General features: G+C 35.6%; 1 protein-coding gene across 3 annotated transcripts in view; it reads right to left on the bottom strand.

The window, feature by feature from the left end:
- RTN4 (reticulon 4) overlaps positions 1 to 12,305 on the bottom strand; it is a 72,750-nt gene that overhangs the window by 37,027 nt on the left and 23,418 nt on the right. The window lies entirely within an intron of this gene.

Below are 12,305 nucleotides of genomic sequence, written 5' to 3'. Positions count from 1 at the left end.
GGACAGTTTTCAAATAGAACATACATCCCAACCTGTGTAAACAGCACTTTGATTATTTGGGACAGGAACCTATTTTTACGTTAAAAGTAAAAGCTTCCAAAGGAGGAGACCACACAAGATTGGCAGGGGGAGGGTGATGGAAGACATTCTCTTTTTTAAAATGCAAAATTAGCCTTACATAGTACTTTAAAATTTTCCAAAGTTCATGTTTGGCGACTTCTCACTCCTCAATAACCACATCCCTGGTGGACAAAGCATGACAAAAACAAATGAAAACCTCCTCAAGCACGACTTTAACTCCTTTCCAAAGGGTATCCTGCTCTAAAATTACCAACATGCTCTAGATTTCTTTTCTCCTCATATCTCACATCAAAACACTCATTTTCTTAGTGCACTTAACTTTAGTAGGAAAATCATATGATTAAATCAATTCCTACTAAAGAAAAAAAATTCCTTTCTCTATAACCTTCTCATGAAGAGAGAGAAAAAGAGAATGTGTGTGTGTGTGTGTGTGTCTTTCTCTCTCCCTAAGAGGCAGGATTTCAGACTGAAGACTGTACTTTGGAACAGGAAGCAATACGTAAGCTGTAAGCGCTCCAGCCAGCCTTCCCAAGATATTCCTCCTTTCCCATTTCTTTCCTTCCTCTACCTCTGAACCCCAGAAAAATTCAAGTTTTTGTTTGTTTTTTTATAATGTTTAGAAATCAAGGGAATTAATGAAAAAGATGTGGTCATTTGGATTTAAAGTGATACTCTCTAAGATTGCCAGTATACAATTCTTGATAGCTAAAATAAGTATATCTACTCTCTGGAAACAGAAAACAAGATTCATTTTTTAAAATAAAGAATTATAGTTACAGAGGAGTTTTAAACTTATTTCAAAATTTAATTATCCTAAGCTATACAAAAATATAAACTAAACATATGTCTCATTAAACAATGCTGTTTAATACCATAAGCTGTAATATAATGCCCTCTATGGACTAAATTACAGCACTTCAACATTAACTACTAAAGTGAATCTGAAAACATGGAGAAAGACTTTAGTCTAGAAAATAAATGACAACACAAGTTCAAATGGCAAAAAAAGAGTATTTTAAAGTCTAAAAACAATTTCATATAAGTTGCTAAAAACAAATACTAAAATCCATAGAGAAATTAAGTGATATACTACTCAGTAAGAACTAAATAAATGTTAGCTTCATGTATTATAATCTAAAATAAATGTACATATTCCAAAAGATCCAAAGCATTTTTTAAAATTCAGAATAAAAAAATTAAGTCACTAGTCTTTGAACATATCTTTTAAAACTTGTAAGGTTTCTCCAAACTACACAGGTTTGGGGGAACCTTTAAGGTCATTCCATGTTCAAAATAACATGACTCAAGCATTTGTTTGATTCAGTACAATGTGTCAAAACCCTTTTATAAAGTTATTTTTAAAGTCATTTGTTAATGTAAAGTAAATATCTACAACTTACTAAATTCCTCTGGTCATCTGAATTTATTCCATATAATCAATTATAAAGCATTCTGTAGACCTATTAACTATATCCAACACTAGATGGCACCAACACCCATCCAGTTGATTGTCTAAAATCTGGGCATGCAATCCAACAAAAACTGTCTTCTCAATTTTCAGACTCTTCCTGCCTGATACCAGGCAACTAAAGATCAGAATATGATGGCAAGAGAAAAACAACTCCACCACCAAGAAAGCATTTGAACTCTGACCAGAATTCAAAGTCAATTTTAAATAGCTAAGAATCAGGCATAAAAATAAAATAATACATACATGGATATTTTCCAATGTGAAAACTGAAAATGTCCACTAAAATGTAGAGTAAAATAAAAATTGTTTGGAAAACTGTAACATACCAGGAGTTTTCATCCTTTATAAAGATCTCTCATAAAATCAAAAACAGAGAAACATCTAAATTTAAAAATGGGCAAAGGGTATGAACAGGCAATTCACAGAAGAAATAAAGATAGCCAATAAATAAGTAGAACATGTTCATTTTCACTAATAATCAAAAATCAAAACTGCAAGATATCCCTTCATCCTACAAACTGGTAAAGGTTTTCTGTTTTTGTTTTTTAAGTGCCAAAAACAGAATGTCTAGAAGGATACTTAAGAAATAAGCACATTACAGGACTCTGAAGGAGTATAAGGTGACTAGCTGAGACAGGAAGAAGACTTATTGTCATTGTGCTCTTTGAATTTTGTATAATGTGGAAATATTATCTAATAAGCAAAAGAATAAATATTAACAATTGTTGGTGATAGAGAAATGGGTGTTTTCTTACTTTAGTAGGGGGAAGTTACTACAACTTTTCTGGCAGCCAATTTTTGTCAAAACTCCTAAAAATGCTCACATTCATTTACCTAGGGTTTATTTCCAGTAATTTATGGGAAAGAATAATTCAGATATATAAAAGATATTTAAATATAAAGAGTACAGTAACAGCATTATTTATAAATTTAAAAGTCAGAAGCCATCCAAGAATCCAACAATAGCAAACTAATGAAATTATATGCAATACCAAGGAACACCAAACATTAAAAAATCATGCAGCAGAATAATGACATGGAAATGTCAGCATTATATAAGATACTGCTCATATTTTTAAAGCTATAAACAATGTATAGACCATGATCCCAATTTGGCAAAACACGTATTTTTTTCACTCCATTGTAATGTACCCATATGCATAAAATATAGACTAGAAGAATATATCCTAAAGTATTAACAATTATGTCTGAGCTGTATGATTATAAATTTTTTCCATCTCAATAGATTTTTCTACTTCTCAAATTTGTACAATGAGCATGTATTACTGCACACTGCTTCATATCTGTTGGTCTGACTTTACGGATGGCAGGCCCTTCAGACAAATTCTGAATATTGAAAGCACTGAAGCTCAAATAGATTAAAGCATCTATCTGCCCAACGTCATACCCTGTGATCACTGATAAAGCCAGGATTAGAACCCAGGTCTATAAGATGCTCAAAATGAAGTTCTTTCAACCACACTATATTAGTGTTCTCTTTTATGGCACATATTCACAATTATTTTCAATCTGTACTGGGCCCATAGTAAGCACTAAATAAATCCCCATTAATTTGACATTAAGTCACATTTGTTTAAATACAATCAAGTCTTCCATTAATAACAGTCTGTCTCTAATTTAGCTATATCATAAATTTACTAACAGATTTCCAGTTAAAGGCATTTCTACTCAATTTGTTAGATTAAGCATTTTAATTTTTCAGGCTACTTAAATTTCTTATTTTTATCAGATTAACTGCTCAGTGTCATAATTAAAGTCCAACTAATAATTATCAAAATGTGTCCTAAATACACTCACTAAAAATACATTTTAACTAAAATCTTAACATCTATAATGCTTTACTGAGAAATTTCAAAGGCTATATATACTACATTCTTTTTTTTTTTTTTAAAGATATTATTTATTTATTTGACAGACAGAGATCACAAGTAGGCAGAGAGGCAGGCAGAGAGAGAGAGGAGGAGGAAGCAGGCTCCCTGCTGAGCAGAGAGCCCGATGCGGGACTCGATCCCTGGACTCTGAGATCATGACCTGAGCCGAAGGCAGCGGCTTAACCCACTGAGCCACCCAGGCGCCCCTATACTACATTCTTAATGTAAGAAAAGTTTTAAATCATTAACACTATCAAAATAAAGCTCTTATTCATCAACACATATAACAAGCATATATAAATTTGCAAAGGATAATTTTCAATTCTTTACCTAGATAAATGGGCCCCTCTTAAGTTAGTCTTTCATTAAAATGGCAATACTACTTGATTATTCTTAGATACACATAGTTTAAGTATAATGAATGACCAATCAGGTTGGTGGTGGTTTACACTCCAGCAAAACACAATCTATATTCATTTACAAACAGAAAATATTCTGTGCATTACTGGCAAACCAAGCAACCAACAAACATATTAAGCAATCACTATCATTTAAGTGATGATCTCAGTGGTTTGGAAGAGACATTATTAGAACCTTTCTTTACCAATAGCTTACCAACAACATAGATAGCAGCTCTTCAGAAGAGTGTTCAGTCTCCACATGCAAGCAAAAGTGTTATTTTGATACCCCTACTTATGGAAAACCATGAAAGAAAATGTATATGATAGTCTACGGCCATACCACCCTGAACGCGCCCGATCTCGTCTGAACTCGGAAGCTAAGCAGGGTCGGGCCTGGTTAGTACTTGGATGGGAGAAAATGTATATGATAAACAATATTCTTGACTTTTAAAAAATGTCTTACATTGGTTAATGCCCCAACACAACAGGTATATAATAAAAGAAAAGTACCTTTGCTGCCTGCTAAATTTAGGCCTAACCATTAATTCCAAAAATGGAAAACAACTGAGAAGGGGACAAAACCTAAGTTGGAATCCCAGTTCTTCACCTATTGGGAAAAAGATCTTCCTTGTGGAATTAATAAGAATATAAATAAGAAAGTTAGCCCAATGTCTGGAACACACTTCAAAAGCATTGTGCATACTATATAATTTACTGAGTAACCTTGGGAAACAAGACTAAGCCCCAAACTTAAGTATTGTCATCCATAAAATGGTTCCTTCCTTCAGATTATGAAGGACACTATATATATGAAACTGCTTCATGGTTAGAAGATTTCCTATAAATAGTGGTCTCCCATAGCCAGGTAAAATGGTAAGAATTCAGTTTCTTTTCTCAGTCTTTCAAAAGTCTCAAAAACCTCCAAAACAGAAAGAAAAAAAAAAAAAAACTGAGAGCAAATTGAGACAAATTAATCTAACTATATTTCATATATATTCTAACTGTAACCACACTAAGTTTGGGGAAAATAAAAGGAAGAGAGAAAAAAACTAATCGAAGTAACTTGTACTTGACTATATACATTCAATCTTGGAGGGTTGTGGCAGCAGATTTGCAAAATAATCCTATATTTTACTGTGTCTACTATAATCATATTAGAAAACATTCTAAAACCATTTAGAAATATCAGAGAATTAAGCAAATGAGTAAATGTACTGGTAGTGTTAGCAGCGGGGTTCTTGTTACAGAAGGAACAAACAAATATGAAATGAAGGAAGAAAGAAATAATCCTCTGGGAATGGATCAGAAAAGGAGGTATTTGTATGAATTGTGTGAACTCACAATTTCAAATACAAGTATGTGTATGTGCTTAGGTTTATTTGTATGTACTTTATGTTTGTAAGTAAGCCTTTTTTACCTCTGTCCACTGAAAGGCTAAAATGGGAAGACCTCAAGAAGGCAAGGAGTATTGGGGTCCAGCTCTTGATCTCTATTACTACTTCCAACTAAAAACTATCAGGGATCCTTCAAGAAATGATTGATTTCAGGCCAGGATAGAGTAGGCATAAGATGAGCCTACATTTTGTTATGCTAGAAAGAAGTGCTTCCTGCTCCCTCCCTAAAAAAGGATAGCTGCACATTCTTTAGCCAATGTAACAGGGCCCTTCCAAATCTGGGACAATTTACAATCAAACAAATTAAGTACAGTAATGAATTACAAACCACTAGGGGGGAAAGAGCAATTCATAAATCTGTATTGGTAATTAACTAATTAAAATCACAGAAAAGGAGGACTCTTGCTAACAGCAGAATGCCATAGACAACTGATAATTTTTCAATTCCAATGCTCCCTCCAAATTTATTATTTTTCAGCCTTCATGTTCAAGACTGAATCAAGCAAGAATCATCAACAGACATTAAATCTTTCAATTCCAATGCTCCCTCCAAATTTATTATTTTGCAGCCTTCATGTTCAATACTGAATCAAGCAAGAATCATCAACAGACATTAAATCTAAGAAGGAATTTTGATGGGGAGCAGGATATTTTCATAGTCTTGAAACACCACCCCTCAAGACTACTTATAAGCTATAAGGAAAGAAAAAAGAAAGAAATCATATAGTATAGAAATGAGGAACCACCTTAACCGGATGGTGAAAACTAACTTCATTAATGAGGGACTTATGAATAATGGGTATCTTCAGATGTGATACTATGAGAGAGGTAAAGCATACTACATCATCTTCATTTGGCCATGAATCCATAATCTCAATCTAATCACTGAGAAAAAGCAGACAAATGCAAAATTTAGAATGTTCTATTAAAAAGGGAGAAAGGGAAGGAGCTATGCTCTTCAAAACTGTTAATGTCGTAATGTCGTAAGTGAAAAATATTGGAAATGTAACAGATAAAACAGAAAACAACATAACAACTAAAAGCCAATTTTGGCCCTAGATTGGATCTTGTAGAGGCCACTATACAGGACACATTATTAGGTTAAATATCACATTATAATATGGATGGTAAATTAGAAAAAAAGTACTTTATCAATGGAAATTTTTGAAGTTAATAGCTGTATTGAGGTTACATAAGAAAATATCTTTTTTGAAGAATTTAAGGATAAGACAATGTACGCAACTTACTGTCAAATGGTTCAGGAAAAATAAGGATGTATTTAGGTATCCATATCTAGGTTAATTATACAAGGAGCTCATAACTGATAAAGCAAATGGGAAAATGTTAATAGATCAAATTTAGATGAAGATAGTAAGACATTCTTTGCACATTTTTATTTTTGCAATTAAGTTTGATGTTACTTCCAAATAACAGTTTATTTTTAAAAAGCAACTGTCCTTTAAAAGATATTCTTCTAAATGATACTGTTGTATCACAGAAAATTTAGCATCTAACGTATCATAAACCCTTGTTTCGCATAGATTGGTGTTTCAGTTTAGTTCCAAGAAAAACCTTCACTTTGTTACCCACAACCAGTCTGCAAATCCACTATGTCCCTAGATGCAAGTAAGTAGGTTTCTACATACTGACCATAACATCCGTACACATACACCAGCCCTAAAGATACCAAAATAGAACCTCAAAAACTTTTTATCATATTTCATATAAATGAACAGGCCTATGTGTCCACTCACATTTGCTATCTGTAACTTCCATAAGATCATCTCTTCTGCAGAGGCATTCTTAATATCCCAAGGAAGAGCTAGCCTCTCTGTAACCTTACTTTGTGCTGATGAACTTCCACTTACAATCATTATATACTTATATCCCTAACCTGACATTCCTATGCCAAACTTCCATGCCATCATCTAAGGAAAGCATTTCAATTGTCATGTGGTAGTGCTTCCTATTAGTTAACTATTCTTTTTCAGAAGTTTCACTATCTTGGTCTGTACACATGTAGTATAAATGTACACAATTATCAGAATATTTTACCTTCTACCTGTTTTATTTTTTAAAATGAGTGAAAATTAAAAAATTAAAGTGCCAAAAAAATCAATGTATTTTAGATAGAAATGGAAACCATAAATCTTTAGCTACAAATTTTTCGAAGTAAAGAAAGAACATATATGAAATGCTGAGCCTAGATCATCAAAACCTGCCTCTAAACAATGAAATACAGTTAAAGAAAAAAATTATGTTAATTATGACCTGAGGGAAAAAAAACAATATTTACATTTTATTATTTTTTTAAAGATTATATTTATTTATTTGACATAGAGAGAGATCACAAGTAGGCAGAGAGGCAGGCGGGGAAGCAGGCTCCCTGCTGAGCAGGGAGCCCAATGTGGGGCCCGATCCCAGGACCCTGAGATCATGACCCAAGGCGGAAGCAGAGGCTTAACCCACTGAGCCACCCAGGCGCCCCTACATTTTATTATTAAAAATAGTTTGATAAAATGCCTTTATCAAGGGAGAAGACGAAGACTAGCATTCATTTTTTTCCTAACAAATCTTATCCAAAACTATCAGTAAGGCATCAAAGCCTACACAATAGCTTGTTCATCCTTCTTACAAATCAGTCTTTCTTCCCAAAATTAAAACTGAATTCTGCCAACAATTGTCATTTTAAGAGAACAAGGAGAATTGAATAATAAATCATCTGAGGAAATTAGTATTTTGTTATTTAATATTTATCGATGCTTTAATATTTAACTATATATTCAGTAATATGACCCCCAAAATTTTTAGAACACACGTAAGTATATTACAATTAGGGATGGTATAAAATTTTTAGCCATCTGAGAACACAACCTCCCTAATGTTCTTGTCTCTTAATACTCTTGGTACATTTGACTTCAGTACACTTAACCATGTTTTTTTTGAAGATGGGGAAGCACTTGTACCCTTATAATATATGTTACAATGTTTAGCTATGTCCTTACCAGTTTGCTTTCACCAGCTGACTGAAAGCTGCCGGAGGGCAAGACATTGTCTTAGTCATCATCTTCCTCCATACCTCTTCCAAAGAACTAGTACAATGCTTGGTATAAAGCACCTTAAAACAACTATCCACTGCTTTAAAAAGATGTCTATTAAAATTAAAGTCAAAGAAACAACAAGTCCCAAGGACCTAATTCAATGCCTTTCTTCTTTATCTCTCTAGAAATAAAATTCCTTCTCTATAAGAAGAAAGGGATTTAAGGAAAGAAAAGGAAATTTATTTCTAGAGAGATAAAGTGGTTGTCAGTGGTACAGCCGAGACTACAACTCACATCACCAACAGTGTTTTGTTTTGTTTTTGAAGATTTTATTTATTTGAGAGAGAGAGAGATCACAAGTAGGCAGAGAGGCAGGCAGAGAGAGAGGTGAAAGCAGACTCCCGCTGAGCAAGAAAGCCGGATGCGGAACTCGATCCCAGGACCCTGAGATCATGACCTGAGCTGAAGGCAGAGGCTTAACCCACTGAGCCACCCAGGCGCCCCCACCAACAGTGTTTTTATTATACCACAGTGACTTCTCCTTTGTATGACTTCTATATCATATATATATATATATGTGATATATATATATATATGTGATATATATATATATATATATATATATATATAGTGTATCCAAAGAGTTTTCTATTCACTAAGGAGCTGCTAGGACACTTAATTAAAAAAACAAAACAGGGACACCTGGGTGGCTCAGGGGGTTAAGCCTCTGCTCATGATCTCGGGGTCCTGGGACTGAGCCCCACATCAGGCTCTCTGCTCAGCAGGGAGCCTGCTTCCCCTTCTCTCTCTGCCTGCCTCTCTGCCTACTTGTGATCTCTCTCTCTCTCTGTCAAATAAATAAATAAAATCTAAAAAACAAAAACAAAAAGACTGAGCAAAAGAAGCAGGAGTAACAGTTTTTTTTTAAACAGTTTTTTTCAGAGAAGAGACTTCAATAACTATTTTGTAAAGAGAATGCTCAACCACTGTTTTTACTTCTTCAACCACCCCTACTTAGCCTTCAAAGGCACTGTCCCTTCCCTTACTTAATTCCAAACTATTAGGCTACATACAGTCAGTATAGGCCAAGATCCCTTAGTAAAAATCAGTCCAAGGAACTGCTGTCTCCGGAGTGCTCCAATCTACTAGGGCACTGCTAACAGCGCTGGGAAGAAATGTTGAGTAGAGAAGTGGGACTTCACAAGCTGTTATAAATCACTGCTCACATCAGTCAGTGTGTGTCTGTGGTCTTCACCCACACTATATCATTACCATGCTGCTCTGGGATTCTCACTCTTCTTTCTACCACTGTCTCCTAAACCATTTTATTGGGCTGTTTAAAAATCCTCATTCCAGAGGTGCCTGGGTGGCTCAGCTGGTTGAGATCTGACTCATGGTTTCAGCTCAGGTAGTTACCTCAGGGTTTTGAGATGGAGCCCTGTGTCCAGCTCCACGCTCAGTGCGGAATCTACTTGAGATTCTCTCTCTCCTTCTCCTCTGCCCCTCCCACCCTGTGTCCTCTGTCTCTCCAAAATAAATAAATGTTTATTTTTTTTTTAAAGATTTTATTTATTTATTTGACAGAGAGAAATCACAAGTAGACAGAGAGGCAGGTAGAGAGAGAGGAAGGGAAGCAGGCTCCCTGCCGAGCAGAGAGCCCGATGTGGGACTCGATCCCAGGACGCTGAGATTATGACCTGAGCCGAAGGCAGCAGCTTAACCCACTGAGCCACCCAGGCGCCCTAAATAAATGTTTTAAAAAAAAAAAAATCCACTGTGAACTATCTCCCCTAATCTTCAACTTCTTTACTGAATATTCCTGCCAGTACCTCCTTTCACTAAAACCTGGCTCTGCCTTGATGATACCGCTTTTCCCATTAACTCTAAATGGAGGCTACTCTCTTATACCTACATACCTGAGTGACAGGAGAGGTCAGTACTGTTCTTAGCTCACCAATGCTGCTTCAAGATGTTCTCAGAGGTCCTGGGCAAAGTTCAAGTTACTCGGCTATGACACTCTCTATCTTTCCTTACTGCCTCAATCTACCATTCTGCCAGCTGCCCCATTTGCCCTTTTACCACAGTCTTTTATCCCTAATTTCTAATCTTCTCCACCCCAAGTCCTGCCATTATCCTGTGTGACTTTATGAGAGCAATCCAATTTCTCAGCCTCGTGATTTGTTTGAACTTTGCTCTAACAACCTTCACCCCACTCAACATCAGCCCTTGCCTCACTGCCAAACTTTGGCCATTATAATCCATCTGGAATTCTAAATTAAACACCCAAAAAACAAATACACATGCACAATCCTACCTTGTTTGACCACAACCTCCAAGCATTCTGTGTTCATATTTTTATTCTTGTTACTCTTAGTTCTTAGATCTAATTTGAACCACAAGATCTGTTACCTTCTGTTCAACCATCTATCAACTCCCCCTGCTCTCTTCTTTACATTCTTCAACTTAGTTTCCACAGTCCATCACATCAAACTACTACTGTCTTCAATTCCTTTGATCTACTGTCCTTTCACTGGGCCAGGCCCCTCTAGCAAAACACAAGTATGAATCAATATAAGCATTTGCCTTCACTGACCCTACACCTAGGATGTTAGGCACAATTAAAGAAAAATCACTGTGTTATACAGACTACCCTTCAACCTTGACTAGACTCTTCATACAAAGCCTTTGTTTTCCTAGACAGACCTCTTCCACCCAAGCATGTTCCAGTTCATTCTCAGCAAATGACCTAACATATTGCTTTAAAGAATAAACATACACCATCATACACTTGCCTTAACTTCTAGCCACAAAAACTAGCAGTATCAACACCCATACTTTCCCTTCCATTAACTACAATCAATGTCTTCCAATGTTCCTTATTTATATGCCAATTCCTCTACCTGAATTCTGGATCTCATCCTGTCCCATCCCCTCCTGACTTTGTACTACCACCTTTATTTAGACTTTCCCTTCAATCTTTAGTAAAAGAAAAAGGCCCTTCTTCAGCTCTATCCTCTACCTTATTCTTGCTATCATTTTTGCTCCATCTCCATAATCTTGAGGTTTTGTTTTGCTTTTGTTTTTGTTTTGAGAGAGAGCAAGCACAAGAGCAAATGAGCAAATGAGGGGGAAGGGCAGAGGGAGAGAGAAAAATCTCAAGCAGGCACTGAGCAAGGCTCAAATTCACCACCCTGAGATCATGACCCAAGCTGAAATCAAGAGTTGGATGCTCAACCAACTGAGCCACCCAGGCACCCCAGGATCTCAAACTTCTTAAAAACTGCCAACATTTAGGATCCATTTACTCAAGTCTCCTTCACTCCTCACCACTAGCCCTGCCCACCCACACCACCTACCATTGTTAGGCCAACACCTTCCCTACTTTTTGACAGATTCTCAATCCTTATCTTAACTAAGCTTTCTTGCCTTTGATAATGCTGACCAATTCTTCCACTTTTAAAGCTTCCCCTTTTCCTTGGTTCTCCCTAGTTGATATCCCTGGCTTTAATTACTGGGTCTGAGCCCATGATAAATACACACATACAGCCAAAGTCTCCATCAAAAGCTTCATATATTTAATATCCACCACTTCTTGGAGGTCTCATAGGTACTTAAATACCAAAATATTCAAAACTTAATTTTTTATTTTCTCTCCTTAAACCCACTTCATTCTCTCATATCCCCAATTCAGTTTCTCATACTGCCATACATGCATTTGAAAACACAAGGAACCCAGGATTCCTGGAATCATCTATAACTTCTTTCCTTATCCTTCATGTCCATATCCAATCAAACATCAAGTCCTATGTCTCCACTCTCTTCCCACTGAGTTAATATTCATAATCTCTTCCTTCTTAAGACTATAACAACAATCTCTAACCTTGTCTCTCTGCCACTAATACCACACATCTCCAAAATATAAGTATATTCAATAAATAGTAATCACTACACATTTTTACAGAAAACACAGCTAAATCAGAATGCTAATTAAAAAACACATGTGCAAATCACTCTACACAAATCAA

This window comes from Mustela nivalis (assembly GCF_964662115.1).
Source record: "Mustela nivalis genome assembly, chromosome: 8".
NCBI classification, from domain to species: domain Eukaryota; kingdom Metazoa; phylum Chordata; class Mammalia; order Carnivora; family Mustelidae; genus Mustela; species Mustela nivalis.
This window is presented reverse-complemented; position numbering and strand designations above follow the sequence as displayed.